The following is a 15561-nucleotide window of genomic DNA, read 5'->3' as shown; positions in this document are numbered from 1 at the left end:
TTAGTAAAGCAGAATAACATTGGTGGTCCTGTGAAGTATGTGGCCTGGAGCAGCAGATGCCTTCCAAGGGGAAAAAAGACATATTCAATAGTTACAGCAGGTCTTTTCCTACATTTCTAGAGAAAAGGCAGAAGGTTTTTGCAAAGTCAGCTAAACTGGCACCAAGGTGCCATCATGTTTGGTTTTTTTTCTTCCCCCCCCCAGTATAATCACTGGTCTAAAACCATTTTAAGTTTTTCAAGACAATACAAAGAAAAAAAAAATCATGGCAGAGATAAGGTCAGCCTATTGTTTCTGTAACATGGCTGTTTCAAATTAATAATATTTTATATACTTATTTAACCTACTAAGTGAACCAGGTATCCAATTAGAGGGGTTTTTTTGTATATTTTCTTTTGTTCTTTGGTATTATGCTGATAAATGCTGCCTTTTTCAATTTCCTTGCCATACAGAAGTAAGAACTAGTACTGTGGTTTACACTAGAAGTCAATTAGTCCAGCATCTTCCCTCTAAGAGTAGCCACAATGGGACAATTCACATAAACATTCCCATCCTTTGCTTCCTATGGAACTTAAGGAGTTGTTTATCTCTGAGAGAATCACCCAGTTTTGTAACAGAAGGGTTACAATTAACACTGTATCAACAAGATACCAAATTCCCCCTCAGTTATTTTAAATAACTCAAAAAGACCTTTTGGAGAAAGGTGTCATTTTTCTATTGCATAGCATGTTTTTTAGTCTTATTTTTATCTCAGCCCTTTAAGAAACATATTGGAATACAATAATTTCTATGTCTATGATACTAACATATTCTATATAGCTTGCTCAATTATAAGCTAACTACTCTGCTGTTCCCTATTTCTGCAAGTTACATGGTAAAATTCTGACATTTACTCAGTGAATCCTCCATTGCGAAATATCTCCCACCAAATATGTAGCTAATGCTTGGCTTTGGGAGCCAAGGCTAATAATTGCATTTCTTTTTCTGCATGGAATCCAAATCTTTGAGGATATAACCTGCCTGAAGTGATGAAAACGCACAGATGAAAGATATTTGAAAAAGCTAAGATATCCCCTACTTAAGGACCTACACAAAGAAACAGGGATTTATCTTTTTGGAAAGTGAAAATAATGTAAACATGTCTGTTACTAGAAAGTTTCCTTTATATCCTCCTTTTCCCTCTAGATTGGGCATAATCAACATTTCCTAACATGCAATCTCTGCAGTCATATCCAGTAACTGAACTTCTCTTAAGCTTCAACAATAATTGCTCCTTTGTGGACTTTGGGTACTCCATAGATATTCAGGGGAAAAAATTAACTATTTTCAGACAAAAATACCTGGACCAGTGAACCAAGTATTACCAAATGCTTTCCTCAGCACTTTAATTCTAATAACGTGTAGTTAAACCTCCTAAAGGTTAACAATTCAATAACCATTCACATTGAGCAAAATAACCTCATAACCTATGTACTACTTGCAACCTGAAAAGAAAAAAAACCAAAACCAACAAAGTGATTCACTGGTGCTTCTGGATAAGGGCAGGTGTACAGAAGTTCTCTGAAATGTTTAATTTTTAATATCATCTGCAGTTGATTTTATGTATGTGAATATATTCTCTTCAGTGCTTCAATGTCAGTATATTTCCAAAATGTTCTAAAGTAACATTTAAATTTCTTAACAGCTTCAGGACATTCTTATGCCTTTAATATCAAAAAACAAACAAAACAAACAATCACCAAAAAAAAGCCTTCTGTTTAATATAATTCATTTATATGGCACTTCTTTTTGCAGAGAGGTGTATGATACACTCCATCTGAGTGGGTACAAATTGTAGTTTGCAAGGTTACCTACAAATAAAAGCTTGCATCTGAATTAGCATAAATTTGGTTGGTTTAAACCAAGTATTTCACTTATTTGTTTTAGCAGATACAGGCTTCAAGTGCTTTCTTGAAAAGGATGTTAAAAATTAATTCACAATGTCTGAAGACTGGGATAATGAAAAAACGCTACCTGAAAATGTACACTTACATTTATTTTACATTCTTCACTAGAGTTTACACAATGTGGTTTTATTGAGTGGGGTATATGCATTTTATTCCCAGAAAGCTAGTGTGATTCTTGCATATAGGTACCAAATATTCATGTATCAGAAAAAGAACAACAGACTAAAAGCCCTGAAGAATACAGGTACTGTAAGACAATGTCTTTCTACAAACCACAGTAGCAAGTTGTTATAGATTAACCAATTGGATGCAGTGGTTGTTGCATTGAGAGCACTGAAATTCCATGTTCATCTGCAGATACACATGTAGGCAGGATTGACAGCAAGACATTCTTAGTATTTCTGAATAGCTTCTTCTATTTATCAAATCATATGTACTTGTTAGTCTAGAAGACATAATAAACCCTCTCCTAATATGTTTGAGAAAAGAACTTCTGGAAAGCTTTTGGACAAGAACTAAAATTATTTTTGAGGTAGGATTTTTACAGATGTATCTCAGACAAGTACACTAATTATTTTATTATTACTCTTATATTTGGCATGACTTTGAAAGTGTAAAACCACACAAAACTGAATAGGATTATTTTGACAATTCTTGTGCTAATTTAAAATTAACTATATTTTTATTGTATGGTTTAAATAATCATCTTTCTTTATTCTGAACACAGTGTTTACATTTCCAGAATAATTGTTTTTCTATAATGACTGTACTAGAACTAACAAAATCATAATAAATATTTTTATTTGTGCATCAAGTGGACATTAAAATACTGATATTGTGTAATTTAATTTCATGTTTAGGAGTTTCCAACAGCAGGACACTACTTTGAAAGCCACAGAGGAAGAGTTAAGTTCATCTTTTCAAACAGCAGCATTACTCTAGCAGTTAAAATCACTCTGTCTCTTATGCTTGCTTATATTGTAAGAAATGGAATATAGACTTGTTATTCTTGGAGGCAAATGCTGAGTGCTCTAGCTGAACTTTTCTGTAAGAAGGAAGTGTTGTACATGTTCATAGCCAAGACAGGAAAGGTGGTGTTTGAAAGACAAGAACTATTGTGTGGAGCTAGACAATTTCCATGGAGTGATTTTAGGGGAGAAACTTTTCATGTAGATATTCACTGCTTTAAATGTGTCCTCCTTTTCACGGGCTAGGATCATCATGTTGTTTGAAAAAGCATTAATACCTTCAAGAAATTATTATCAACTGTGTTTAACGCCAAGCTTCTAACATACCTTTGTCTCTGATACTTTTTTCCTCCAAGTTTTTAGTATTCTGTAGTATTTCTTATCATGGAACACTCGAGGTATTCCGTAATATGAACAATGTCTATACCCTTCTAATCAGTTAATTGATCATGACTTCACACATGTGGCAGTTGAAAGAACTAGAATAATCCAGACTGCATGGTGACATTAAGAGATTCTACACTTCTCGCACCATGTCCTTGTACATGCTTGTTTCCCCACATCCTGTCCTCTCTGTGAAGAGGTCATCTGCATTTCTGCAATAACTTTGTAATTTCAATTTCTATAAATAAGGTAGAAATGTATATGTTGCCATCACCCAAAATAACAGCCAGTCTTTCGTGGTTGTTTTTTAAATGTGTTTAAATGTGTAGGCTAACTCAAAGGGAAAAAAAGGTGAAGAGACAGACTGAACTTCATCAACATAATCTCTCTGTAGCTAAGATATCTTGTGTTCTCAGGAAAACAGAAAGAATTATTTGTGACTTGAAACCATTCCAAGATGATTAATACAGCAAACATTCCCCTTCCTCAGACTATTTGAAGGAGAAAAAAAGTCGTAGCATAACTTCGTTGGTGTAATTACCTGCAATCTTCAGTATCACTCACACCCAAAATTCTTTGACAGAATTTACATTCTAAATCTTGTTTTCCTCAATTACTTTCAATCTTATGTGCACTATTAAATTTGTAGGTGAGGATTTTTGGTTATTAATTTTCCTAGAATTCTCTACACCAACTTGTTACTCCCAAAACATTAAAAAACAAAACAAAACAAAACACAGAAAATGTTACAAGACAGGGAAGCACCAAATGTTTAGCAACTTTGAAGGGTAGTACACATGTTCTGGGAATGGTCATTGAGATGCCTTGATGAAGGCTTGTTGATTTGTCCTTAGAGAATAAATGTAAAAAACAGAGATGTAGGTAACTATATTAGGCTGAATCCCTGGTTTGTGTTAAAACACAAACATTGCTGAATAAGAATCAGTTTGTAAACATTTTAAGTAACTCCTACAAATTTCTGTAAAAAGCATTTTCCCATGCAAAAAGGCATTGAACAAAAGGCATTCCAATAGTTCTTTTCCCACATGGTTCTTTTTAACTGTATCAGTCTCACCTGCTTCCCTGTTACATATATCCCTGTTACTGTTTCTCTTGTGTATGTTAACAGCAATAGCTGCTTGGTCTTACATAATAATTTGGCCTTAATTTAGAGTATAATTTCTCTCAGTTTGTAAAAATTATGTTTGGACACTAAACAGGCATCCATTGAATGTGTATCTTCATAATTTATCTGTCTTCAAAAGTTTTAGGACTTTCCCCAACTAATGTAAGGGCAAAGCAGGACCTAGATCTTAATATCTTTGCTATTAAAGCTTCTTTCCATTTTCTTAGAAATCTGAAATTTCAGATATAAATTGGTTTTATTCAATTTCACTGTGTTTTCTAATTCTAATTTGATTAACTAAATGCCACTCATCACATTGAATATGTACTTGCAGTTGTTTGCATTTCTGGCTTTAACAGCAGACTCACATCTGAACTATTTTATTTGAAGGGTGATGGAAGTAAATCTGGAGCAAAGTATAGATTTTAATGAGATCTTCACACAGTTCATTGCTAAGTTTCTGGGTCATTGCTGGTTTTAGCTTGTTTCTGAAACTGGATAAAATCTGATTAGCTAACTGTAATCTAGAGGAATGTAAGAGTAAATGTACTGTAAATGTACTCTGTTCTAAAAAGCAAAGTAAACAATAACCCTTCCAAACCATCTAAATAATTTTAAAAAGTAGTTCTTCAAATGTCAAAGCATTGGTCTACAATCATATCAGAATGTTGTTTAGCATCTTAAACTTAAGAAATTAAAACCTTACTTTTTAAAAATGCATGTATGTGTTCCATTTGCCTGTGGTATCACTGCTGAACACATAGAAAAACTCTGGGAAAAGGGAATCGTGTTTTTCTTCATTACCATGTAGCAGAAGCATGATGCAGTCTCCTCCCAAGCTCCTGGACACTGGTTACTCGAAATAATAAAAAAGCTGCATTAGACTGTTGCACCAAGTGGAAGCTCAGTTCCTAATCTATGAGCTAAAAAAAAAAAAAAAAGCAAAACAAAAGCAGAGTTGCATAATCATAGGCCTGATGCACTTATGGAATAGTACTAGTTCTGCTTGGTAAAATTCCATGCGTTGGTACGATATTCACTGCTGAGAGAATGAACTAATTATGCATGCTCACGTTCTGTCTGCAGAATAAATGCGTGGTTATTTGTATTTCACTTGCTCGAGTATGCACTGCCAGGTCTCTAAAAATCTCTTCTAAGAAATGCCATTTTTTCCCTCCTGATTGGCCTGGTGTTTGATCGAGTTCAGTCACTTCAGACATTCACTGCTAAGCCTGACGGGAAAATACCTGAGCTACGAGTCCCATCTAGTTTACGTGAGTTTGCACAGGCGAAGTTTGAAGCCGTACCTTGATTTTTTAATTATTATTTTATTTTTTTGCAAATACCTCTGTAGCCATGCAAATTACTACCTTGCGTGAACCCAGCCCCATTATATTTTGTGCAGTGACAGCTGAGAGAAAATTGTATTGACAGACCCTTCTTGATCATAATTACTCAAAAAAAGCCATCCTAAATCAATTAGTAGTGTAACTCAACTTTAATTCTGAGGCACTCAGACATTCTGAAAAGCAATCAATCTGGTGGCATGAAGCCAAATGTTGTGCAGCCTACCAGATGAGTAGTCATTGGTATGAGGGAGTCACTTATTTATATCACATTAACATCAAGAGATTGGATTTCAATGGGAACAGTGGCCTCAATAAAAGGGCCAAGTTTAAACCTTGTGCATTTGTATGAAGAGAGTTCCTATCACCAGCAGTGTCCAAAAGAGAAAGTTATGTTCAGATGTTTTATTTTTCAAACCTGATTAATCAGGTATCCGTTTACAACCATGTCTATTGGGAGAGAAGGCTTCAGTAAAAACAGTCAGTATTCCCACCATCCATTCTTATTGCCCTATGGCAGGTGGAAGACAGAGCCTCCTGTAATATCCAAACCATAAAGAACTTCATTACCATGAAGTGTCCTCTATAAAAACAAAGAGCAGGAGATGGGAGCCTTTCTTTTTCCCCCCTCCCTTTGAAGAAACCTTTCTCACACTCCCTTAAGACAGTCATAATGTATTATATAATCTGACAAAGATTACCATATTGACACATTTTGCCATTCTGTCTAGTTGAGAAGGTGTATGTCTTCTCCAGATAAATAATGTTCATCTCCATGGTTGTAAAAGAGAGTATTTTCCGTAATCAGATTTTTCCCAATGCATTTCAGCACTTTTTGCTTGGGCCGCAGGTGGAGCCAGCGGGGCTGGTGCTGGTGCTGCCGCCCCGCATCGCGCTCAGGGACGCGTCTCCCCTGGAGCTCTGCCCAGCTCCACTTACGCTGAGAGATTTTCCTTTTGTTGCTCTGCGGTCACGGATTTTATTAGTATTTTCTTTAGTAAGGCACACACACTCCTGGGTGAGTTGCGGGGCCTGTGGGTAGAAAGGCGTAACTACAGGGCCTGGCCTTGGCAGTGCGTGCATTGAAAGGAAGGCATTTCCTTGTTGAAAGCAACGGAGTTAAAACCTCTGGGCTCGATCACCTAAATCGTGCAACTACAAAGTAGGTTAATTTCCCTGTTGAAGGAGCAGCGGCCCTTAGACCAGGGACTCTTAAAGGGTTTGGCTTGTTTTTTTTGTGAAATATATATAGATTTTAGATGCCACCTGATTAATCAGCTTTGTACGTGGAACAGTGTGTATCAGCAGCAGCTGCACGCACGGATCTGTGTCTCGGATGCAGAGGGAACACTTGTGAGAGTGAGATGCTTCGGAATGGGGGGCCAAGGTAGAGAGCTGTGCTGCAGTGCCCGTCGCTCTGCCAGCAAATCCATTTGCCCCTGCTCAGCTTATATGGGTTTTGTATTGGTTTCTAAGTATGCAGTGCAGAAAACTGCTATTGGGCTTTCTCAGTGCAGTCCAGGGAGATCATACTAGAGCTTCATGGCTGCATCAGGCAGCATAGCTGGAAGAAAATACTACAGGATTTAAAAGAAATAATTTGTTTCATCAGTCAATATTACAAACTTACCTTTTCATGCATATTTCACAAACAGCACTATGACATTTCTTAACCTTGATGCCAGTATGTTTAAAAGATACAGACTAACAGCAGACAGCTTTTAAGAAAACATAAAACCCCACTAAGCATTGTGAGTACAGCATGTTCTAAAGTTCATGTTTATGGAAAGGTGATTACACTTCCTCACACTACATCTTTCCCCTTATGATGGAGAAATGCCCAGGTTTTGAATTAATTGATGTTTTAAAGCTCTCAACAAAGGCACAGCTGACATTTCATAACATTATTTTCTTAATGGTTTGATACTTTATCTAGTTCCTTCCTGAAGTTTTCTTTATGCAGTTGGCTAGGACAAATGATGACTTTATGGTATAACTTCCATTTAAAACTTGACAAGAGTGCTGTCTGGTAATCACACCAGTCATTAAGGAATTAAAAACATCTGGAAGCTGAAAATCCTTGCTATGTAATTGGAAGTGCAGAACAACTTTCAGGATTTAGCTGTATTTGGAGAAAGTAGAAAAATTTACTTACTGATACAGGTGAATTTTTAGGAGCAGTCATACACTAACAGGAAAACCACCTTGATATTTCCCATTCTGTTGAATGAGTTATTCAAAGAAAGCTTTAAAGGTGGAGGTTAATACACGTATTCACCCAAATATAGTGTTTAGGTGTGCAAAATGTTCAATAAATTGGAGCCCTTGCTTGTCAAATCAAATTAGACAACTGATGAAGTTATTAGTTTATATGATACTGGATAGAGAACGTACTTAGTTGTGCCTTTGGTTTTTTGGGCTTTTTTTTTTTAACAGTATTTAGATTACTGATTATATTCCCTCTTCCTTCCAATAATTATTTAAAGGGCATTTCTTTTTTTAGGCCTTTTTGGTGTTTCCATCTTGTAGCCTATTCCTCTTGTGTGTTTCGGTTTGCTTTTTACATGTTTAATTTTTAACCTCTTTCACATATGGAGACCATAACATCAGCTTCAGCCTTTGCCAGTGCAGACCTTTAGAAGGAGAAAACCCCAGTCTCTTAGGATTTGTTTTCCAGAACAAAAGCAACATGGTGTTGGGGACCTTTTAGCTGATGCCTGTGGGTTCAAAACCTTATTAATGTATGAAATTAGTATTCAATAAATACCAGCCTTATATATAACTGTGATTTTTAAATAACTTTTCTAAATATAGTATGCTTGGCATAATCCTGTGTCTGTATAAGCAGCTATCTCTGTACATACGTACTATAAAATACACGAATGAATGAGATCTTGATGAGGGAACAAATGTTTGAGTTGTTGTCATAGCAAAAAGCCAACATGTGGTTGTCAACAATTTCCTTTTATTTTTCTTTGTAAAGGTTCCTTCATATTGGAACCTATAGAAATCTAAAATATATTTCTGTTATTAAAAGAAATTAATAGTGCATAGATATAATTGGCACTTAAACTTCCAAGTGTGAAGACATTCCATCTCCAAGGAATTAAATGAGCTCAGTATGAAGGAGCTAGGATTGGTCTCATATATTGAAGCTAAGCTGAAAGGAGAAAGGTCATGCACATCTTGCACTATTATTTTTGCCAGAGGCAACTGGAAAGGCAAATAATTAGTGTGTTAAAATTCAAGTAGTAATATGAAAGGTACTAAAAATGAGCTTAAGAGCATACAGATATTAGTTTAAGGATTTTTAACCTAATAAGATATTTTAACATCACAAAACTGCAAAAACTGAGAAAGAGCAACTTGTATTCTTAAGGCTTTAATTTCTTAGGTGGAAAAGAATGTGACTTTTAAAATAAAGAATCCTTTGTCATTTTTTGTGATTTTTCTTTTTCCTATCTTTACTTTCCAATTGACCAGAAATGTGCTGAAGCAGACACTATAGAAGGAGGCTGGAAATACAAGGTAAGTACTGTATCTTAATACAGTCAACTTCCTAAATACATTTTTTTTACAAAGCAGCTATTTTATCATGAGCAGTGTTTCACTAAAATGTTGCTGTTTTCATAATCCTGTTAAACGGAAGGTTTTCCAATAAATACATTCTCATACAAACAGGAATTAGAGGATATGTAGTATTTATGTTACATAAGAACAAGTTACTGTGATGTTTTTGCTTTGCCATTTTATATGATTGGTTTTTAATCAGCTCTTGGAGCTTTCACTTAAATATTCTCATGTTAATTGAATAATATTTTCTCTTTTTTAAAGAACTGTCGTGCTTGCAAGCCTTTACAGATTATGTTAGACTTTTTCTAAATGTTAGTAATTTTGATACTGGTAGGTAAAACTTGGGCCTATATAGCATTTTTTTTTTATATTTAACAATTATTTTACAGTGACTCAGGCTGTTACCAGCACAGCACCAGACTCCCTAACAGCACAGCACCTGCAAAGTACCATGAGACCCAGTATGTTTTTTGGTTAAATAAATCCAATTATAGATGATACTCCCTTCTTTCTCCAAGGGAGTATGTAAGAATGATGGCTGCTGATGACATTCTATTTCAGCAGGTACTAGAGAGTCAAGCACCTTGGTAAAATAAGGGCCTTAGGTTATGACAATGAAAATGTTCTCAGTTTAGGAACTGTGTACCTCTGATATACAGCTGGTACTGAAATGGTGAAAATTCTGATACTGCCCCCTTCCTTCCCCTCTTTTGTATGGGAAAAAGGGCTTTGTTGGTGGGGGTGGGAGGAGTTGTTTTATTTTCAGAGTAACAGATCATCAAGCTTAAAACCTCCTTGATAATTTCTGCTGAGGCCTCTGTAAGATGAAATAGAGCATTGACTCCACCTCTGCAGAAAAAGCTAGACACTGCACACAACTTCCAAGGCTAAGAACTGCTCCAGAGAATGGAAGAACGGCAAGACATACAAAACTTTCTGCATATACATGTAAGGTGGTATGTATCTGGAGCACTGATGTATTCCAACAAACCTCAGAACTGTAGCATTGGGCAAAAAATGAGCAGATGGACACGCTTAAACCTGAAGGCAAGGCGTGTTTTGGGTTGCATTCAGGCTAGATGAAGAAGAGCAGGTTTGATTAGACCTGGCAAACCAGTTCACTGCATGTCCTAGTTTAGTAAAGCTGCAGCCTTTGTTTCTCCCTGCTAATTCTATCTGCTGCTGTTTTAGCAGCATACTTAAACTGAAATTAAGCTTATTTGCACTTGACAGCCATGAGTGTTTCATGTTTTCTTCTTTAAATGAAATTGCTCTGTGCTGTATTGAGCACAGTGAAGTGGTATTCCTGGCATTGTTTCTTAGGCATTTTTTCTCACCTGAAGTTCAAGAGCTTAAATTACATAGTACTTATTATGGAATAAAACTTTTTCAAACTGTTCTTCTGTGGTAAAGATTGACATCTGCTGTTAAACTACTCTTCGGTGTTGTTGAGGCTCTGTTGAAGCCACAGCCACAAAAATCTTCCGTATCCTGAAACTCGAAAGCAAATGCACGTTACAGAATTTATCAAATAGTATTCGGATTACTGTTATTAAATCCAGCTGTTGATACAGAGCTTTGCACTTGTGCAATGAACTGAATCTCTGTGATCATTGACTCAGTAGACTGTATTTTAAGGTTTCATATTTGGGTACTTGGCTAAAGCCATTAATTAAATGTTTGAAAACTGGTTTAAACCTGGGCATAATGCCAAGAGCAACAAAGTGAGAGAGAAGTAATAGTTAAAACTCATTGTTGATCTTCACACTGACTAGTGAAACACAAATGACCAAAACACTAAAAATAAAGACAAAAAGACAAAACCATCTGGTTTTCTACCCTTCTCAAACAGAACATTTGCAAGATAATTACCCTAATTTATAACTCTGAAAAGGACGGACAGTTGGTTTTTTTTATTTCCAAATTTTGTTTCAAGTGTTACAAGTCTGCTGAGCAGCCAGGGAACAGTTGCTGAATACTTGAGAAATTCTAAAGACATGAAAATTAGTTTGCCAGTTATTCCTATTATAAATGTAAAAGAGGTAGCTCATAAAAATTCAGCTGAGAAACTTGTTAAAATAGAGTTAACTTGTTACTGTATTCCAGTAAAGTCCAGTTAATACCCATAAATGGTTTCTATGTCTTACGAAGTGGCAAGTTTCTCAATATTTCCTATCCTAAAAAAACTTAAGAGGCATAGAATTCCATCTACTGTCATTCTGTCTAATTACATTACCAGCACAATCCTTGATTTTCTGCCCCTTTCTTAAAAAATGAGAATGCATTTGGTCAGGCTGTGATTCAGCAGAGCTGTAAGCATGTGTTTGTAAGAGTAAATGGGTTGCAGAAAGTTGAACATATGCTTAAAGCCTTTTGGGATTTAGAACCACATGTTAGTAAATCTTCAGGAAAGTAATAGTGGTGACTTAATATAAGGAAATAAATCTGTTTACTAATGTCCTTGTGGTGGATGTATTCCTTTTTGGATCAGTGTTACACATGCAGTCAATTTTGTATATAAGTAATCTCTTCCAGATTGATGGGTGTTCAGTGTAAATTGTGTATTATGGTCTTAGTAAGTGTTTATACTTAAATGATATCAGAGAGGACATGTGATGTCACCCGTAATCTCATGTTTTGTTTCAAAACACTGCCTAAATTGTGTGTGTTACCAGCATTTTTGTATGTTGTGAAGTAGCCATCTTTTTCAGCACATTTCATTTTTGAATGTTAGTAACTTTGGAAGCTTGAAAGCAAAGGAGTGTGTCTGTGCTTTCATGATCTGTCTTTGGTGGTAACCAGGCAGACCAGGGCCTTGGAATGTGTGTCTTTTGGAAATGGAGCTTGCTGAATGTACTGAGATTACTACTGAAATTAATGAAATCTTTCTGTTCATCATGATCTGAATTTTACCATTTGTGTACTATTTTAGGAGTTTTTGCCTGGGATAATAAATCTCTCAACTATTTTGGAGCATTTGATTTTTCATTATGTCACATTACTTTTTAGGTTATTTTGGGAGTTTCTCTTCAAGAATATGATCTTAAAAAATCTTTAAATAGAAAATACAACTGAAGACAGGTAACCAAAAGAAATGCCTTAATGTTTTGCTAATTATTTTCAATAAGTTGTACTTTTTAGACAGCTACAGTCTAGAAATATACTTAGGATATTTGTAAGTTTGTTTTTTTAAATACTTGTTAACTGTGTGAAATAGTTTGTAAAATCTTTTTAAATCAGTTCTTGACACCATTTAGCAATGATGGGTCATGTTTTCTATTAATTCAAATCAGTAATTGTTTCTGGATGCCAGTGGGCTTGTTCGCACATTTTCCTCTCATTCTTGTGCTTCCTTCGCATCCAACAGAAGGAAACAAATTTCTGTACTCTCCTAGTAAGAAAATTCTCTCCTAGTAAGATAAATTCAGACTCTTATTTAGTATCACTGTGCAGGAGCATTTGCTATGAAATTGAACGCACAATTGCCAGTAAATCTGTGTGCTTGCATGTCAGTTCTCATTTTTATGTTTTTCACTATTACAAAGTGAGGATGTCGTAGTAAAATTGCAGAATTTAATGTCTGTACTCGAGAGGAGTAGATAAATTCATACTGATTAATGTATTTTTTTGCAAACCCTGAAGTAAGTGTTTTCAGGTAAGAAAAACAAAACTTAAATACAATTTGCAGGTAGTGTGAGTGCTAATAATACTTGGTATCACTGAATACTGAGGAATTGGTCCAAAAGCAAAATGGTCAGCTAACAGGGTTTTTCATTTAAAATTCAGTCTGGCTTATAGAATTCAGGTAAATACTGAGAGTGATCACAACATCATCACACAACTGTGTGCAAACTTACAGCAATGACTGAACCCCTCACTGTTTTCTAGTTCATGTTTTACACTGTAATTCCAAGCTTCTGTACAGCAGAAAGATTTTAATGTTCTGTTTCTGAGGGTAGTGCTTACTTACCGTGTTTCTAGTAAATAATTAAAGAGAAGTTACTTTATTACACAGTCTTTATTATTTCTGAATTTGAATGGGTTATTGACAGTAATGCTTCTTGACATTAATGTCAAATAATACAGCAGCACTCAAATACTTTCACTTCATATAAGATAAAGAGTTTACTGAGCAAATCCTGTCAGTTTCTGTGAAATATAACCCATCTTTCTGGTTATAGGAATTACAGTCTTCTGATGTGAAACAAGCTTTAAATAATTCATTACATCTGTAGACAGCTTCAACCAACTTTCTTTGCTTCTATGAATAAGAGAGTGTAATTGGTGATTTCTTCTGGAATCAGATCAGCATGGTGAGGCAAACTGTTCTGGCTGAGGTAGATCCAAGTTGAGTGGTTAATGACTCGCTCCTTCCTCTGCCAAATGTTCCACCCTTCCTCTGTTCTACCAGTTTAACCATTTGATTGTGCTTTTACCAGGTCCTGTAAAATATGCCTGATATTAAAACATCATGCAGAGCTCGAAAAACAGAAAAGTGAAATCTCTGGGAAGGGGTGAAATGCAGATGGTAACAACCTACTTCAGCCAGTAGTTCATCTTTCTCTGTCCTGAGAAAGTTCTGAGCAGGAGCACAGGTGGCAATAAGGAGATAAATTAGAAATCTGAAATGGAGGATGGCTAGAAACTAGAAGATGCTGTTCTCTCTTCTGCAGACTAAACCAGACTGAAAGCTGACTGGAGGCTCTTGAACATAGGCACAGTTCTAAACTTACAGTTTCTCAATTATTTGAGATAGTAATGAGGCCAGAAGGTAGTCCAAAAGATAGAATTCATAGCAACCCTTTGATCTGTCTGTGGGTTCTTGGCATCTTGGCTTTAAGCTGGCTGGCTGAGAAACATGGTCAAGAGAAGAAAAGACCTTAAAAATATTAAGGAAGGATGGTATACAGAGCATTTTTGACAGGTAAAGTGAAAGCTGAGATGAGAAGTGATTTTTTTTCTGTGCTCCACATACCACCAAAAATAATTCTGGAAGAAGAATCAAGAGGATATGGGGAAGAAATAATCTGAGAGACTGGTAATTCTGTCAGCCAGCAAAATTGCAAGTGGACTTGGTGGTTTTAATAGAAATGCCCTATACTTAGTCACTATGCCATCAGACCTAATTAGGCAATAACTGTAGCTTTAAATTTTTTTTATGCATTTAAAGTTGAACTCCAATGGTTGAAGATGTCCTATACTGCATTAAGGAATAACCTTTAGTAAGAGCTGTTTAAATTTTGTAATAATAAGGCAGTGTTGCACAGGAGCTTTCTGTATTAGTATAGCAGCCTTTGTTAATGGTGTCTCTTCCTTTATGTCTTTGAATACAAGAGGCTTTTTTTTCTATGTTTATTAACTTTCTGTTGAGTGGTTCTTGAGACTTTAAGTATTTCTGAAAGCCCTTATGTTTCTCTCTTGATTAGCTTATTCATCATTATTGCCGTTTCTGCATAAACAGGGCACTTTTTTCTCTCCTTCATACTTGAGGAAGATGTGAATGACAATTGTTATATAAGGGAAAGGTTTAATGGCTTTTTTCCACTTAGAATTGTATTAAGAGAAATTCCCAAGAAATACAGAATTTAGATGTGTTACAGCTGTTAAGTGTAGCAATTTGTGCAGAAATCTACTGTAAACAATTTTATGATCACCATCTATCTATTTATTTATTTTTGTAGGGAATGAAATACTGAAGCACACAATAGTTCAACAGATAAGGCTTATTTGAAAGTGGCCTTAGGCAGCATAAACTCTCCTGACCCAAAGTTTCTGCCCTCATAGTCTTTAGTTAATTTCAGTATGGAAAGTGGAATTCAAGTTCATTTTAGCTTTGGAGATCGTGAGAAATTGATTCTAAAAGCACTGAGGGCATGGACTGTGGATTATAGCATTAAACTGTTTAGAACATTAGAGTTTTCAGGCACCATACTAATAAGATACTTTTCCTGGTTATTTTAGAATATGGGTGTTGATCTGGGGCTTAAGTTTGATTACTTAGAATCTTGGTTCTGTACTTAAAAAGAAACGGTAAGTGATACTCCTTCCTGTGGTCTTACCCTGTTCACACAGAGTATTATTTGCCTTGTTAGAAGAAGCATTCTTGATTTTATAAGTTAAAATTTGGCTTTTCTTTAGTAAAGAGTATTGTTTTAATAAAATGCATGTATTTTTCTGTTGAAGTCATAGTGTTACATGATGTGATGTTAATCCCATGT

Source organism: Chaetura pelagica, unplaced genomic scaffold (assembly GCF_000747805.2).
Source record: "Chaetura pelagica isolate M959 unplaced genomic scaffold, ChaPel_1.0 scaffold138, whole genome shotgun sequence".
Classification (NCBI taxonomy): domain Eukaryota; kingdom Metazoa; phylum Chordata; class Aves; order Apodiformes; family Apodidae; genus Chaetura; species Chaetura pelagica.
Note: the sequence above shows the minus strand (reverse complement) of the source record.